Source organism: Bos mutus, chromosome 4 (assembly GCF_027580195.1).
Source record: "Bos mutus isolate GX-2022 chromosome 4, NWIPB_WYAK_1.1, whole genome shotgun sequence".
In the NCBI taxonomy this organism is placed as follows: Eukaryota; Metazoa; Chordata; class Mammalia; order Artiodactyla; family Bovidae; genus Bos; species Bos mutus.
The window spans coordinates 59,471,221-59,488,859 of record NC_091620.1 but is presented as its reverse complement, the minus strand read 5'-3'; positions in this window follow the sequence as shown (position 1 = coordinate 59,488,859).

The following is a 17,639-nucleotide window of genomic DNA, read 5'->3' as shown; positions in this document are numbered from 1 at the left end:
TCTTATTATTTAAAATAAAGAACCTTTTTAACAATTATGTCCTTCATACCTTGAGAATGTTTAGGGAAGGATATTGATCTTCTTATAGTCTTTGAAACATTCTGTGTTTCCAGTGTACAGTACAATTTACCAGTTATGTGCTATGCCACCTATTAATTGATTTTGGTTGTAGAAGGCTATCCCCACCACAAACTATTTCCTCCTTTCTATCCCAGATAATTAGAAAGGATATTAAGTCTAAGGAAGCTGTGTATCTTTATGCCTATACTTCAGGGAGATTGGTAAGTCATTTAAAAAGATTTCATCATAAATAATAACATGGCATTGATCTAAACATCAAGCAGGAAATTTTTCTGCATACTTTTGATCTTGAAAAAAATGACTCATGCATCGAGAGTTGGAATATTGATGTGCAGATGAATTTTTCTATTACTAGCTAAATTGAACAGTTCTGTCAACTAATTTGGTGTTCACGTACATGCTTTCTTCTTTTTTAGATTACACTGTTTTTCTGTGGATGAGGTGAGTGGGTTAAAACACAGCTGTCAGGGAAAAAGCTATAGAGAAAGGTGAGGGTAGAGATATTGACCAAGATGCATCTGTGTTAGAGAAACTTTCTTCAAGGAATGGCCTGTTTGAATTATCATTTTTAACCTATTCACCACCCTCTGATTTTTTGGTTGCCTGACCACCTCATCTCCAGTGAACTTTTCCTCCATTCCTTCTCAGCCACCTCATTTCCATGGTAAGTGGTAGACCTTTGTCATTTCCAGTACTTGCATCTGCTTTGAAAATTGTCAACTTCAAGCTCTTCATTCTGACCACCAGCTTCTGTTCTTTAGCATAGTTACTGGAACAGCTTACATTGCAACCAACCCTTTTCCATGGCCCATCATCCCTGCAGTGATTACATTTTCCAAATATGGCTGCAAAATATCTCTTATCCTATATTCTCCACAGTATAACCTTGCCACTCCATTATCAAGAGGTGGAGTTTATTTCTCTACCTTTTTCTGGAAAAGAGTGTGGCTGCTTTGATTGATAAGAGTACAGTAAAAGTGACTGCTAATTCCAACAGCCTGTAATGGGCCTGACAGCTTTCATTTCCTCTTTGGAGCTTTTGCTTCCTTAGAATACCAGGTGCCATGTAAGGTGTGTGATTACCCTGAGATCATGCTGGAAAAACCAAAGTCACATGGAAAAACTGGAAAGTGAGATACCAGACATGGAGTGAAGAAGCCACCTTGAAATTGATTCTCAAGCCCGTCACTCCAGGCTTCAAATGCAGCAGAGACAATCTCTTAGCTGAGCTCTTCCTAAATTCCTTTTGGGGTGGATTGTTAGGAAGTGTTTTAGGATGTGTTTTCCAGAGAAACAATTTCCCAGATCTGCAGCTGGTGAGCTGCAGACTCAGAAGAGCCCAAGGTGTAGTTCTAGTCCAAATCTGAAGGCCTAAGAACTGGGAGACCTGATTGTATAAGTTCTAGTCTGGGTTTGAGTTTGAAGGAAGGAGAGTCAATGTCCCAATTCAAAGGCAGGCCAAGAGTGAATTCTGCCTTACTCTTCTGTGCTGTGCTTAGTTGCTCAGTCATGTCTGACTTTGCAACCGTATGGACTGTAGCCCACCAGGCTCCTCTGTCCCCTGGATTGTCCAGGGAAGAATACCGGAGTGGGTTGCCATGCCCTTCTCTAGAGGATCTTCCAACCAAAGGATCGAACCCAGGTCTCCTGCATTGCAGGCAGATTCTTTACCATCTGAACCACCAGAGAATGAGGCCTACCTATATTAGGGAGGGCAATCTACTTTACTCTGTCCACTCATTCAAATGTTAATCTCATTCAGAAACACACACAGATAGACCCAGAATAACATCTAACCAAATATCTGGGCCCTCTGGCCCAGCCAAGTTGACACATTAACTGTTACAGGTAGCAATAGATAACCAACGCTATCCCCCTTCTGTATTTACCTCCATCCTTACTCTGATGCTGTGAACCATCATAACTGCTCTCCAGTAAAACCTTAAACAATATTGATCCCCTGTCTACTGTTCTCACTTGCCTAAACTCCATCTCATTGAACTCAAATACCTGTCTGCCTTTTTCTACATCAGAGTAGTTAGACTTAGCTGGAGAAGATCATACCAATGGACAGGCTTAATTCCACATTCATATCCAGAAACCCCAATTGGACCCAGCAGCATTATTGTATTTCTCAAGTGAGTTCATATCTCCAGTCTGATTCTCCCTCACACTGCTCCCTTCCCATCCTACTACCCCTTACTACTCTCCCAAGGTGAGGATCCCATCTCATGCTTCTCTGAAAAAGAAAAAATCTGAAACACCTCTATAAACCAAAATAGACTGTTACACAGTAGTAGTTGAATGAACTACATGTACATGTATCACCATGACTAAATACCCAAATTATGTGAAAAAGGTAAATTCCAAAATGTCTGGCAACAGTCTACTGTGTGCTGTGCTGTGCTGTGCTTAGTCTCTGTTGTCTCCAAATCATGAGACCTGGTGGACTACCCCACCAGGCTCCTCTGTCCATAGGAATTCTCCAGGCAAGAATACTGGAATGGGTTGCCATGTCCTCCTCCAGGGGATCTTCCCAACCCAGGGAACAGTCTACTACTTAATTAAATTTTTAAAATACACAAAACAGTAACGTGCTTATGTTTACATTCCTGCATAAAAGAAACACACCAATTTCAGGATAATGATTACTTCTCAGGAGGCAAGAAGGGGTGACGGTGGAGAGATCTTATGTGTTATTGCTTTAAAAGAGAAAAGTGAGGAGCTGAATAAAGATGACAAATTTCGTTACTGATTTAAATAATAGGTACAGGTCTACTATTTTTTAAAATGTTTCAGAATTTAAAGTTACATATTTTAGTTGAAATGACAGAAAACTGTTAGGCTTATTAAAGTAACTAAAGAAGGAAATGATAACCCACTCCAGTATTCTTGCCTAGAGAATCTCATGAACTGACCAGCCTGGGGAACTACAGTCCATGATGTCATGAAGAGTCATACACAACTGAAGTGACTGAGCATGCAAACTTGGATTTGAAGTTAGGCACTGTGCTAGGCAGAAGAATAGCCCCTCCTCACTAACTGTCTGAAAAGGGGCAATTTCCCTTTTTAGTAAGTGGCTAAAGTGGAATGGAATGGGGTAGGGGGGAGCAGGTCACAAACTTCTTTAGTTCTCTGCAGCAGTAAAATAAGAGCCAAATGAGGATGACATTTTTGCATATCATTTTCCCACTTGCTAGCACATTCCAGTTTCACGTCTCTCCTTGAGCTTGTAATAACAGACTGGCCCACTTCTCTATTCCCAGAGAAATTCCCGGCTCTACGATCAAGATGGGGTGGAGATGCACCAGGGGTAGACCTGATGGCGTCCCAGACCAGTGTCCAGTTTCTCACCATTAAAAACTTGCTTGCCTCTCATGTCACGCAGGGTGCAATCAAAGTAACCTTCCAGAATGCCTCCCAAGCTAAGATCACTAGGGAAAACATTCATCACCTGAGTGCTAGTGTATGACCCTGAGTATATTCCTGACCACAATAAGACCGATACAAACATAAAACCACAATGTTCCTTCCAAGCGTCACCACATGAGTATAAGTGATAGCAAAAGAGATGGTGAAGGGCTGGCCAGTGAGGAAAAAGTGATTTTTTTCCTTGAGTTATTAGGCCCAGTCCTTCAGTTCATTCCCACAGATTCCACAGAAAGAATATCTGAGTAGTTGGGACAAAAGTTACTGGAGAGCCTCCTCTGGTCCCACTAAAAGCTAGTGTTACCAAAGGAAGAAGCCTGCTGTACTTCCTATCTGAATAATCTTTAACCTGAGAGATGCTCTTGGAGCTTGAGCTCCATCTAGCTTCTGAACTTTGGATTCTTAGCAAGGCTGGGCGCTTCCTGACTACCAATCCAAGTTTGGGACATAAGTGACTGTACACAGTAACATCATGGACAGCAAGTCCCTTGAAAATCTGTGATCTGACAGATGAGGTTAGTAGTTCTAATTCCCAAGAAGTTTTGAAATTGTCAGAGAGACCAGAAAGCTTGACCGAGAAAAGAGACTTTGGTCCACATGCTTTGTCCATTTCTGGTTGCTCCCCTCACAGGGAGGTTGGATGTCCTTGGCATTGGCAGGTCGGTATAAACCCCCAATGAGGTGCCCCTTTTTGAGGCTGCCTTCAGTAATTACGAGGCATCTCATTCAAAACAGCAGAGCAGGGCTCCTAAATTGCTTCGCCCAGGGCATGTCATTCATTCACACAAGCACACCTTAGAGTTAGTCAGTTCAGTCGCTCAGTTCAGTTCAGTTCAGTTCAGTTGCTCAGTCGTGTCCCACTCTTTGTGACCCCATGAATCACAGCACGCCAGGCCTCCCTGTCCATCACCATCTCCCAGAGTTCACTCAAACTCAAACTCGGTGATGCCATCCAGCCATCTCATCATCTGTCGTCCCCTTCTCCTCCTGCCCCCAATCCCTCCCAGCATCAGAGTCTTTTCCAATGAGTCAACTCTTTGCATGAGGTGGCCAAAGTACTGGAGTTTCAGCTTCAGCATCATTCCTTCCAAAGAACACCTAGGGCTGATCTCCTTTAGAATGGACTGGTTGGATCTCCTTGCAGTCCAAGGGACTCTCAAGTCTTCTCCAACACCACAGTTCAAAAGCATCAATTCTTCAGAGCTCAGCTTTCTTTATAGTCCAACTCTCACATCCATACATGACCACTGGAAAAAGCATAGCCTTGACTAGACGGGCCTTTGTTGGCAAAGTAATGTCTCTGCTTTTGAATATGCTATCTAGGTTGGTCATACTTTCCTTCCAAGGAGTAAGCATCTTTTAATTTCATGGTTGCAGTCACCATCTGCAGTGATTTTGGAGCCCAGAAAAATAAAGTCTGACACCATTTCCACTGTTTCCCCATCTATTTGCCTTGAAGTGATGACTCATTGGAAAAGACTCTGATGCTGAGAGGGATTGGGGGCAGGAGGAGAAGGGCACGACAGAGGATGAGATGGCTGGATGGCATACCGACTCGATGGACATGAGTTTGGGTGAACTCCAGGAGTTGGTGATGAACAGGGAAGCCTGGTATGCTGCACTTCATGGGGTCACAAAGAGTTGGACACAACTGAGCCACTGAACTGAACTGAAGTGATGGAACCAGATGACATGATCTTAGTTTCTGAATGTTGAGCTTTAAGCAAACTTTTTCTCTCTCCTCTTTCACTTTCATCAAGAGGTTTTTAGTTCTTCTTCACTTTCTGCCATAAGGGTGGCGTCATCTGCATATCAGAGGTTATTGATATTTCTCCCGGCAATCTTGATTCCAGCTTGTGCTTCCTCCAGCCCAGCGTTTCTCATGATGTACTATGCATATAAGTTAAATAAGCAGGGTGACAATATACAGCCTTGATGTACTCCTTTTCCTATTTGGAACCAGTCTGTTGTTCCATGTCAGTTCTAACTGTTGCTTCCTGACCTACATACAGGTTTATCAAGACGCAGGTTAGGTGGTCTGGTATTCCCATCTCTTTCAGAATTTCCCACAGTTTATTGTGATGCGCACAGTCAAAGGCTTTGCATTGTCAATAAAGCAGAAATAGATGTTTTTCCGGAACTCTCTTGCTTTGTTGTTGATCCAACGGCTGTTGGCAATTTGATCTCTGGTTCCTCTGCCTTTTCTAAAACCAGCTTGACCATCTGGAAGTTCGCCATGGATAGTAAAGTGCAGTTTATTACATCGGCGAGCCCAAGGCAGAGTCTCCTCTTCGGCAAGGACCCCAGCTGACTTTTGTGAAAACCTTTTATACCTTAAGTGTACTGCTCAAGCCCACATCCCCAAATTCCTTAAACCTAGCCTAGAAAGTGTTAAAGGGAGATACAATCAGGTTACAGCCATGATTCATAATCAGAAGGGTCAGCTGATTATACATTGTAGCCTATACAAATGGGTGCCATAAAGATTACAAAGGTGATTGACTACATAGGGGATTATTACATTTTTCTGGGGGATGGAAAATCTTGGTATGGAATCTGGTGTTTATCAGTACGGGAGGCCAGTTTAGCCGTAGGTATGTTATCCCTGTGCTACTAGGCACATAGTCCAAAGCTCACTGAAAGTGCAAAAAGTTTTCTTCTTTTTCAAGATGGAGTCAGCTCTGCCTGACTCCTGAAAATTCCTTTCCTCCCTCAACATAACTGTATTTACATGGTCAAAATAATGTAAGCATAATATAAATACTGACAAAATGGAAGATGAGGTATGGCATGGGAGGATGTGTTTACGTGTGCATAGGTTTGTGCTAAGGCCAGGAGCAAGGGGTTGAAGATAAGGTGATTAAAGAGAGCAAAATCTTCATCAGTAGGATATCAAAAGATAATACCTAAATTCAAACTCTTTGAAATGCAAATTAAGTGTGTTAATTTTGAGATATATAGATAAATAAACAGAGTCTGTGTGTATGACTGGAAGATATTAACTCCAGGGAGCAGAAAATGAAGGACAGCTGTTTTTGTAATAGGTTTCATAGAAGGCTGACTTTTTAAGCACATGTGTCAGAGGTATGGGCTCACTCCTATTCATCCTTCAGAACTGACCTGTTTCTTATTTTATTTGGGAAGCCTTCATTTGCTCTTCCAGATGCCCTTCTTATTTACTTTATTAGACATCTTTACGTACCCTATGATAATACCTATCATCTAGTATCATTATTGCTCTTGTCTTCTAACCCCAATGTAAGTTTTCATACCCTTAAAGTGTGTGTGTGTGTGTTTTTACAAGTTTTTTTTACTTCATTGCCTAACACAATTCCTAGTACATAGTAGAAGCTCCATAAATATTTGTGAAGTGAATAACAGCACCTGCTAAAACCATATTTCAGGAGCTATTTGCCAGGTCTAATTCTAGCTCCACAGTGAGACAACTACCAAATAAATTAACTAATTTGTAGCTCCATGAGTGTATTATTACTCCACTATTCAAACAGGCTCTGTTAAATTATTAACGTGAATTGTAAGGTAAATAAACTACTTTAAATCTTTTATAGCATGCTATAAATAGTACCTAGTAAAGGCAAAGTAACAGTCCTTCCAGACTACTGTTTTGTAACTTGGAGGTCTTTGGGAAGCCCCTAGGAAAGTCACTAGAGAATACCCTAAAATTGAATGCAAAATTTTGTGTGCAGGCATTTTTCTAGAAAGAGAACCCATAATTCCTGTCAAATTAGGAAGGAGAGAATGATTTCAGAAATTTAAATGGCACTGCTCAGGGCAGCATGCCTTACATTTTACATTGTGCCAGTTTTTTAGAAAGGTATAGGACTCTCTACATATTTTGTTTTCTAAAAATCTTGAAACATAGAGATGGGAAAGTTACTATTCTAGACTTGAGTATACAAAAAACACCAATTCAGGTTTGTGATTTTAATTAATCAGGAATAGACTTCTAATTGAAAGAAAAATTTACCCATATCCAAAAGCAGGCTGTGTAAATTCTACAGAGAATTATTATGAGTTTTAGGCCAGTATTATTTCATATTTTATGAAATATAAATTTTAATGTTCAAGTAGAACAATGCTATATAGAATGTCAGATAAATTAAATATTAAATAAGTATTACTTTTTATTGTTATAAAATACTGTGTAAGTTCAATTTGTTTGTTTCTTGATTACTGAAATATAATTCAAAATGAGAAGCAATAGAGCAGGAGCCAATTTCAGAGGAAGCCTAGTCTTTATTTTTTTTCAGTCCATGCTTCAGGAGTTTCATTAATAAAAAAACATGGTTTTTAAATATGCACAGTGGACTAGAATATCATAAATGTTAAATGGCATTAATTTTATTGGGCGTTCAACCTTGCTTAGTCTAGGTAAAAATACAGTCACTGATATGAGACTAGAACATACCTAAACCACAGGAAAATAAATCAGTCAATTCAGTGATGTGATATTAAACTATAAGAAGAAATTTGCGGGGAAGTGAAGAGGGAAGGGCAAAAGACAGCATTCCAATTATTCAAATAATCCCCAGAAAGTCATTAATAAGAAAGCATTCACCTATTCCTTTTTGGAACATCAAGTAATATGTTAATTCACTTCAGTTCTGTTTCTCAGTCCTGTCCCACTCTTTGCTACCCCATGGAGTGCAGCACGCCAGGCCTCCCTGTCCATCGCCAACTCCCAGAGTTTATTCAAACTCATGTCCATTGAGTTGGTGATGCCATGCAACCATTTCATCCTCTGTCGTCCACTTCTCCTGCCTTTAATCTTTCCCAGCATCAGGGTCTTTTCCAATGAGTCAGTTCTTCACATCAGGTGGCCAAAGTATTGAAGCTTTGGCTTCAGCATCAGTCCTTCCAATGAATATTTAGGACTGATTTCCTTTAGGATGGACTGGTTGGATCTCCTTATAGTCCAAGAGACTCTCAACAGTCTTCTCCAACACCACAGTTTAAAAGCATCGTTTTTTTGGTGCTCAGCTTTCCTTATAGTCCAGCTCTCACATCCATACATGACTACTGGAAAAACCATAGCTTTGACTAGACAGACCTTTGCTGGCAAAGTAATGTCTCGCTTTTTAATAAGCTGTCTAGGTTGGTCATAACTTTTCTTCCAAGGAGCAAGCATCTTTTAATTTCATGGCTGCAGTCACCATCTGCAGTGATTTGGGGCACACAAAAAAATAAAGTCTGTCACTGTTTCCACTGATTCTCCATCTATTTGCCATGAAGTAACACTGGGCTGGAGTAAGCACAAGCTGGAATCAAGATTGCCAGGAGAATTATCAATAATCTCAGATATGCAATGACACCACCCTCATGGCAGAAACTGAAGAGGAACTAAAAAGCCTCTTGATGAAAGTGAAAAAAGAGAGTGAAAAAGTTGGCTTAAAGCTCAACATTCAGAAAACGAAGATCATGGCATCCAGTCCCACCACTTCATGGGAAATAGATGGGGAAACAGTGGAAACAGTGTCAGACTTTATTTTTTGGGCTCCAAAATCACTGCAGGTGGTGATTGCAGCCATGAAATTAAAAAGTGCTTACTCCTTGGAAGGAAAGTTATGACCAACCTAGATAGCATATTAAAAACAAAGACATTGCTTTGTCACCAAAAGTCCATCTAGTCAAGGCTATGGTTTTTCCAGTGGTCATGTATAGATACGAGAGTTGAACTGTGAAGAAAGCTGAGCACCGAAGAATTGATGCTTTTAAACTGTGGTGTTGGAGAAGACTCTTGAGAGTGTCTTAGACTGCAAGGAGATCCAACCAGTCCATCCTAAAGGAGATTAGTCCTGGATGTTCTTTGGAAGGAATGATGCTAAAGCTGAAACTCCAGTACTTTGGCCACCTCATGCGAAGTGTTGACGCATTGGAAAAGACTCTGATGCTGGGGAGAATTGGGGACAGGAGGAGAAGGGGACGATAGAGGATGAGATGGCTGGATGGCATCACCGACTTGATGGACATGAATTTGAGTGAACTCCGGGAGTTGGTAATGGACAGGGAGGCCTAACATGCTGAAATTCATGGGGTCGCAAAGAGTCGGACACGATTGAGTGATTGAACTGAACTGAATGGGACCAGATGACATAATCTTAGTTTTCTGAATGCTGAGTTTTAAGCCAACTTTTTCGTTCTCCTCTTTCACTTTCATCAGGAGGCTCTTTAGTTCTCCTTCACTTTCTGACATAAGGGTGGTGTCATCTGCATATCTGAAGTTATTGATATTTCTCCCAGCAATCTTGATTCCAGCTTGCGCTTCATCCAGCCCAGCGTTTCTCATGATGTATTATGCATATAAGTTAAATAAGCAGGGTGACAATATACAGCCTTGATGTACTCCTTTTCCTGTTTGGAACCAGTCTGTTGTTCCATGTCAGTTCTAACTGTTGCTTCCTGACGTGCATACAGATTTCTCAAGAGGCAGGTCAGGTGGTCTGGTATTCCCATCTCTCAGAATTTTCCACAGTTTATTGTGATGCGCACAGTCAAAGGCTTTGGCATAGTCAATAAAGCAGAAATAGATGTTTTTCTGGAACTCTCTTGCTTTGTTGATGATCTAACGGCTGTTGGCAATTTGACCTCTGGTTCCTCTGCCTTTTCTAAAACCAGCTAGAATATCTGGAAGTTCACAGTTCATGAACTGTTGAATCCTGGCTTGGAGCGACCAAACTGAACTGAACTTACTAGCATGTGAGATGAGTGCAGTTGTGCAGTAGCTTGAGTATTATTTGGCATTGCCTTTCTTGGAATGAAAACTGACATTTTCCAGTCCTGTGGCCACTGCTGAGTTTTCCAAATTTGCTGGCATATTGAGTGCATCACTTTCACAGCATCATCTTTTAGGATTTGAAATAGCTCAACTGGAATTCTATCATCTCCACTAGCTTTGTTCACAGTGATGCTTCCTAAGGCCCACTTGACTTCACATTCCAGGATGTCTGGCTCTAGGTGAGTGATCACACCATTGTGATTATCTGGGTTGTGAAGATCTTTTTTGTATAGTTCTGTGTATTCTTGCCACCTCTTCTTAATATGTTCGGCTTCTATTAGGTCCATACAATTCCTGTCCTTTATTGTGCCCATCTTTCCCTTGGTATCTCTAATTTTCTTGAAGAGATCTCTAGTCTTTCCCATTCTATTGTTTTCCTCTATTTCTTTGCACTGATCACTGAGGAAGGCTTTCTTATCTCTCCTTGCTATTCTTTGGAACTCTGCATTTGAATGGGTATATCTTTCCTTTTCTCCTTTGCCTTTCACTTCTCTTCTTTTCATAGCTATTTGTAAGGTCTCCTCAGACAACTATTTTTCCTTCTTGCATTTCTTTTTCTTGGGGATGGTCTTGATCACTGCCTCCTGTACAATGTCATGAACCTCTGTCCATAGTTCTTCAGGCACTCTATCAGATCTAATCCCTTGAATCTATTTGTCACTTCCAATGTATTGTCTTAAGGGATTTTATTTAGGTCCATGTGGCTCTGATGGTAAAGCATCTTCCTACAATGCAGGAGACCCGGGTTCATCCCTGGGTTGGGAAGATCCTCTGGAGAAGGAAATGGCAACTCCACTCCAGTATTTTTGCCTAGAAAACCGCATGAGCAAAGGAAACTGGTAGACTACAGTCCATGTGGTCGCAAAGAGTCAGACACGACTGAGCGACTTCACTTTTTTTCTTTCTTTCTTTTCATACCTGAATGGTCTAGTGGTTTTTCCCTACTTTCTTCAATTTAAGTCTGAATTTGCCAATAAGGAGTTCCTGTTCTGAGGCACAGTCGGCTCCCAGTCTTGTTTTTGCTGACTGTATGGAGCTCCTCCATCTCTGGCTGCAAAGAATATAATCAATCGGTATTGACCACCTGGTGATGGCCATGTATAGAGTCTTCTCTTGTGTTGTTGGAAGAAGGTGTTTGCTATGACCAGTGTATTCTCTTGGCAAAAGTCTGTTAGCCTTTGCCCTGTTTCATTCTGTACTCCAAGGCCAAATTTGCTCATTACTCCAGGTACTTCTTGATTTCTTCCTTTTGCATTCCAGTCCTCTATAATGAAAAGGACATCTTTTTTGGGTGTTAGTTCTAGAAGGTCTTGTAGGTCTTCATAGAACCATTCAATGTCAGCTTCTTCAGCGTTGCTGGCTAAATTACTTGGATTACTGTGATATTGAATGGTTTGCCTTGGAAATGAACCGAGATCATTCTGTCATCTTTGAGATTGCATCCAAGTACTGTATTTTGGACTCTTGTTGAGTATGGTGGCCACTCCATTTCTTCTAAGGGATTCTTGCCCACAGTAGTAGATATAATGGTCATCTGAGTTAAATTAACCCATTCCAGTCCATTTTAGTTTGCTGATTCCTAAAATGTCGACATCGACTCTTGCCATCTCTTGTTTGACCACTTCCAATTTGCCTTGATTCATGGGCCTAACATATTCCAGGATCCAATGCAACATTGCTCTTTACAGCATTGGACTTTTCTCCATCACAGTCACATGGACAACTGGTTGTTGTTTTGTTTTGGCTCTCTTTATTCTTTCTGGAGTTATTTCTCCACTGATCTCCAGTAGCATATTGGGAACCTACTGACCTGGGGAGTTCATCTTTTAGTGTCCTATCTTATTGCTTTTTCATACTGTTCATAGGATTCTCAAAAAAAGAATACTGAAGTGGTTTGCCATTCCCTTCTCCAGTGGACCATGTTTTGTCAGAACTCTCCATCATGACCCATCCATCTTGGGTGACCCTACATGGCATGGCTCATAGTTTCATTGAGTTAGACAAGGCTGTGGTCCATGTGATTAGACTGGTTAGTTTTCTATGATTGTGATTTTCAGTCTGTCTGCCCTCTAATGGAGAAGGATAAGAGCCTATGGAAGTTTCCTGATGGGAGAGACTGACTAAGGGGGAAACTGGGCCTTGTTCTGATGGGCAGGGACATGTTCAGTAAATCTTTAATCCAACTTTTTTTTTACAGTTGGAGCTGTGTTCCCTCCCTGTTATTTACCTGGGGCCAAATTATGGTGGAGGTAATGAAGATCCCATGCAGGCACTGCACACTCAGTGCCCCCAACCCTGCAGCAGGCCACCACTGACCCACACCTCTGCCAGAGACTCCTAGACACTCAAGGGTAAGTCTGGGTCAGTCTCTTGTGGCATCACCACTCCTGTCTCCTGGGTCCTGGTGTGCAGAAGGTTCTGTTTGTGCCCTCCCAGAGTCTGTTTCCCCAGTCCTGTGTAAGTTCTGGTGTTCTATAAGTTAAAGAGATATTTATTTTTCCTTGTTAAAATTTGGTGCTATGGAGGTTTGAAATACCTGCAACATATCAACTTTCAGTTCACCTGTTTAGTATCATTAATTCAGGAAATGATAAAAAGCAAAGGGAAATAATTTGATATTGAAACCATTTACCTCAGATTGGGACTTGAACACATGTGCTGGGACTTGAACCTGGCCAAAAGCCTGCTTGGGGCTTGAACCCACCTGGCTGGGACTCTAACCCAGCCAAAACACTTGATATCTGGTTTCAGGACCTAATGAGCTCAGGTTCTTGATGTCTCATCACAGAAAGAATTCAATGAGAGACAAAGTGATAGGTAAGAAGTGGATTTGTTCAGATTCAAAGCAGAAAAAGTGTGGGCCATCACAGAGGGTAAGTCAGGTGGCAGTGGAATGTGGTTGTTACTTTTTATAGGCTGGGTAATTTCATATGCTAATGAGTGGGAGGATTATTCCAACTATTTTGGGGAAAGGGTAGAGATTTCTAGGAATTGGGCCACTGCCCACTGCTTGGTCTTTTGACAGTGCCTTGGAACTGTCATGGAACCTTTGGTGCTTTAGTAACTAAGTCATGTCTGACTCTTGTGACTCCATGGCCCTAGCCTGCTGGTCTCCTCTGTCTGTGGAATTCTCCAGGCAAGAATACTGGAGTGGGTTGCCATTTCCTTCTCCAGGGGAACTTCCCAACCCAGGAATGGAACCTAGGTCTCCTGCATTGCAGGCAGATTCTTAACCTACTTAGCTAGGAGGAAAGCCTGGCACCTCTGGGTGTGTCATTTAGCTTGCTGATTGAGGATCAAGGTCTAATCTAAGTTGTCAGTTGCCAGCCATCTCAGGACTCATTTGATTCTAATCAGTTTATGTTGTGTCCTTGGGCTATGTCATTCTTTCAAAAGTTGTGCCCTGCCCATTTCCCTCCTATTACAATCTGTCTTTTGTCTTTGTTTTGTTAATCTGGAAAGAACTGAACCAGAACTTCCTGGTGGGGGGAAGGGGTTTGGTTGGCCCTATGTATCACTGAAGAACATGTTTAAATGTCAACTTTTAAATGCAAGTCAAAACTACAATGGGATATCTCCTCACAATAGTCAGAATGGCTATCATCAAAAAATTCACAAACAATAAATGCTGGACAGGGTGTGTAGAGAGAGGAGCACTCCTATACTGTTGAAGGGACTGTAAACTGGTGCAGCCACTATGGAGAACATTATAGAGGTTCCTTGAAAAACTGAAAATAGACCTACCATATGACCCTGCAATCCCACTCCTGGGTATATACCCAGAGAAAAACATGACCCAAAAGTATGCATCCACCCCAATGTTCATTGCAGCACTGTTTACAATAGCCAAGACATAGAAGCAAACTAAATGTCCATCGACAGTTCAGTTCAGTCACTCAGTCGTATCCGACTCTTTGCGACCCCATGGACTGCAGCATGCCAAGCCTCCCTGTCCATCACCAACTCCTGGAGTTTACTCAAACTTATGTCCATTGAGTCAGTGATGTCATCCAACCATCTCATCCTCTGTCGTCCCCTTCTCCTCCTGCCTTCAATTTTTCCCAGCATCAGGGTTTTTTCCAATCAGTCAGTTCTTCACATCAGGTGGCCAAAGTATTGGAGTTTCAGCTTCAGCATCAGTCCTTCCAATGAATATTCAGGACTGACTTCCTAGGGATTGACTGGTCTGATCACCTTGCAGTCCAAGGGACTATCAAGCGTCTTCTCCAACACCTCAGTTCAAAAGCACCAATTCTTCAGTGCTCAGCTTTCTTTGTAGTCCAGCTCTCACATCCATACATGAGAACTGAAAAACCATAGCTTTGGCTAGACGACTTTGATCCACTCCTCTGTCTGTGGACAGATATGGCATATATATATATATATATATATATATATATATATATATATATAAACAATGGAATATTAAACAGACATTAAAAGTATGAAATAATGCCATTTGCATCAACATGGATAGACCTAAAGAGTGTCATGTTGGTGAAGAAAGTCAAACAGAGAAGGATATATATCTTACGGCATTCCTTACATGTGGAATCTAAAAAATGATACAAATGAACTTATTTACAAAACAGAAACAGACTACCAGACTTAAAGAACTAACTTATGATTGAGGGGGAAGCAACAGGGGAAAGTGTTAGTTAGTGAGTTGGGGGCAGACAAGTACACACTGCTATATTTAAAATGGATAACCAACAAGGACCTACTGTATAGCACACAGAACTCTGCTCAATGTTATGTGGCATCCTGAATGGGAGGGGAGTTTAAGGGAAAATGGATACTTTATTTATGACCCAGTCCCTTCACTCTTCACCTGAAACTATCACAACATTTTTAATCAGATATACCCCAATACAAAAAAAAAAAAAAAAAAAGTCACCTCTTCTAAGAGAAAATCAGTTCAGTTCAGTTCAGTCGCTCAGTCGTGTCTGACTCTTTGCCACCCCATGAACTGCACAACGCCAGGCCTTCCTGTCCATCACCAACTCCCAGAATTTACCCAAACTCATGTCCATCGAATCAATGAGGCCATCCAGCTTTCTCATCCTCTGTCGTCCCATTCTCCTCCTGCCCCTAATCCCTCCCAGCATCAGAGTCTTTTCCAATGATTCAACTCTTTGCATGAGGTGGCCAAAGTATTGGAGTTTCAGCTTCAGCATCAGTCCTTCCAATGAACCCCAGGACTCATCTCCTTTAGGATGGACTGGTTGGATCTCCTTGCAGTCCAAAGAACTCTCAAGAGTCCTCTCCAACACCACAGTTCAAAAGCATCAATTCTTTGGCGCTCAGCTTTCTTCACAGTCCAACTCTCACATCCATACATGACCACAGGAAAAACCATAGCCTTGACAAGATGGACCTTTGTTGACAAAGTAATGTCTCTGCTTTTGAATATGCTATCTAGGTTGGTCATAATTTTCCTTCCAAGGAGTAAGCATCTTTTAATTTCATGGCTGCAATCACCATCTGCAGTGATTTTGGAGCCCCCCAAAATAAAGTCTGACACTGTTTCCACTGTTTCCCCATCTATTTCCATGAAGTGATGGGACCAGATACCATGATCTTAGTTTTCTGAATGTTGAGCTTTAAGCCAACTTTTTCACTCTCCTCTTTCACTTTCATCAAGAGGGTCTTTAGTTCCTCTTCACTTTCTGCCATAAGGGTGGTGTCATCTGCATATCTGAGGTTATTGATATTTCTCCCTGCAATCTTGATTCCAGCTTGTGCTTCCTCCAGCCCAGCATTTCTCATTATGTACTCTGCATATAAGTTAAATAAGCAGGGTGACAATATACAGCCTTGACGTACTCCTTTTCCTATTTGGAACCACTCTGTTGTTCCAGGTCCAGTTCTAGCTGTTGCTTCCTCACCTGCATATAGGTTTCTCAAGATGCAGGTCAGGTGGTCTGGTATTCACATTTCTTGAAAAATTTCCCACAGTTTATTGTGATCCACATAGTCAAAGGCTTTGGCATAGTCAATAAAGCAGAAATAGATGCTTTTTGGGGCTCTCTTGCTTTGTTGATGATCCATCAGATGTTGGCAATTTGATCTCGGGTTCCTCTGCCTTTTCTAAAACCAGCTTGAACATCAGGAAGTTCACGGTTCACCTATTGCTGAAGCCTGGCTTGGAGAATTTTAAGCATTACTTTACTAGCTTGTGAGAGAAGTGCAATTGTGCGGTAGTTTGAGCATTCTTTGGCATTGCCTTTCTTTGGGATTGGAATGAAAACTGACCTCTTCCAGTCCTGTGGCCACTGCTGAGTTTTCCAAATTTGCTGGCATATTGAGTACAGCACTTTCACAGCATCATCTTTCAGGATTTGAAATAGGTCCACTGGAATTCCATCACCTCCACTAGCTCTGTTTGTAGTGATGCTTTCTAAGGCCCACTTGACTTCACATTCCAGGATGTCTGGCTCTAGGTCAGTGATCACACAATCATGATTATCTGGGTCGTGAAGATCTTTTTTGCACAGTTCTTCTGTGTATTCTTGCCACCTCTTCTTAATATCTTCTGCTTCTGTTAAGTCCATACCCTTTCTGTCCTTTATCGAGCCCATCTCTGCATGAAATGTTCCTTTGGTATCTCTAATTTTCTTGAAGAGATCTCTAGTCTTTCCCATTCTGTTGTTTTCCTCTATTTCTTTGCACTGATCACTGAGGAAGGCTTTCTTATCTCTCCTTGCTTTTCTTTGTAACTCTGCATTCAGATGTTTGTATCTTTCCTTTTCTCCTTTGCTTTTCGCTTCTCTTCTTTTCACAGCTATTTGTAAGGCCTCCCCAGACAGCCATTTTGCTTTTTTGCATTTCTTTTCCATGGGGATGGTCTTGATCCCTGTCTCCTGTACAATGTCACGAACCTCCATCCATAGTTCATCAGGCACTCTGTCTATTAGATCTAGTCCCTTAAATCTATTTCTACTTCCAGTGTGTAATTGTAAGGGATTTGATTTAGGTCATACCTGAATGGTCTAGTGGTTTTCCCTACTTTCTTCAATTTAAGTCTGAATTTGGCAATAAGGAGTTCATGGTCTGAGCTGCAGTCAGCTCCTGGTCTTTTTTTGCTGACTGTATAGAGCTTCTCCATCTTTGGCTGCAAAGAATATAATCAATCTGATTTCGGTGTTGACCATCTGGTGATGTCCATGTGTAGAGTCTTCTCTTGTGTTGTTGGAAGAGGGTGTTTGCTATGACCAGTGCGTTCTCTTGGCAAAACTCTATTAGCCTTTGCCCTGCTTCATTCCGTATTCCAAGGCCAAATTTGCCTTTTACTCCAGGTGTTTCTTGACTTCCTCCTTTTGCATTCCAGTCC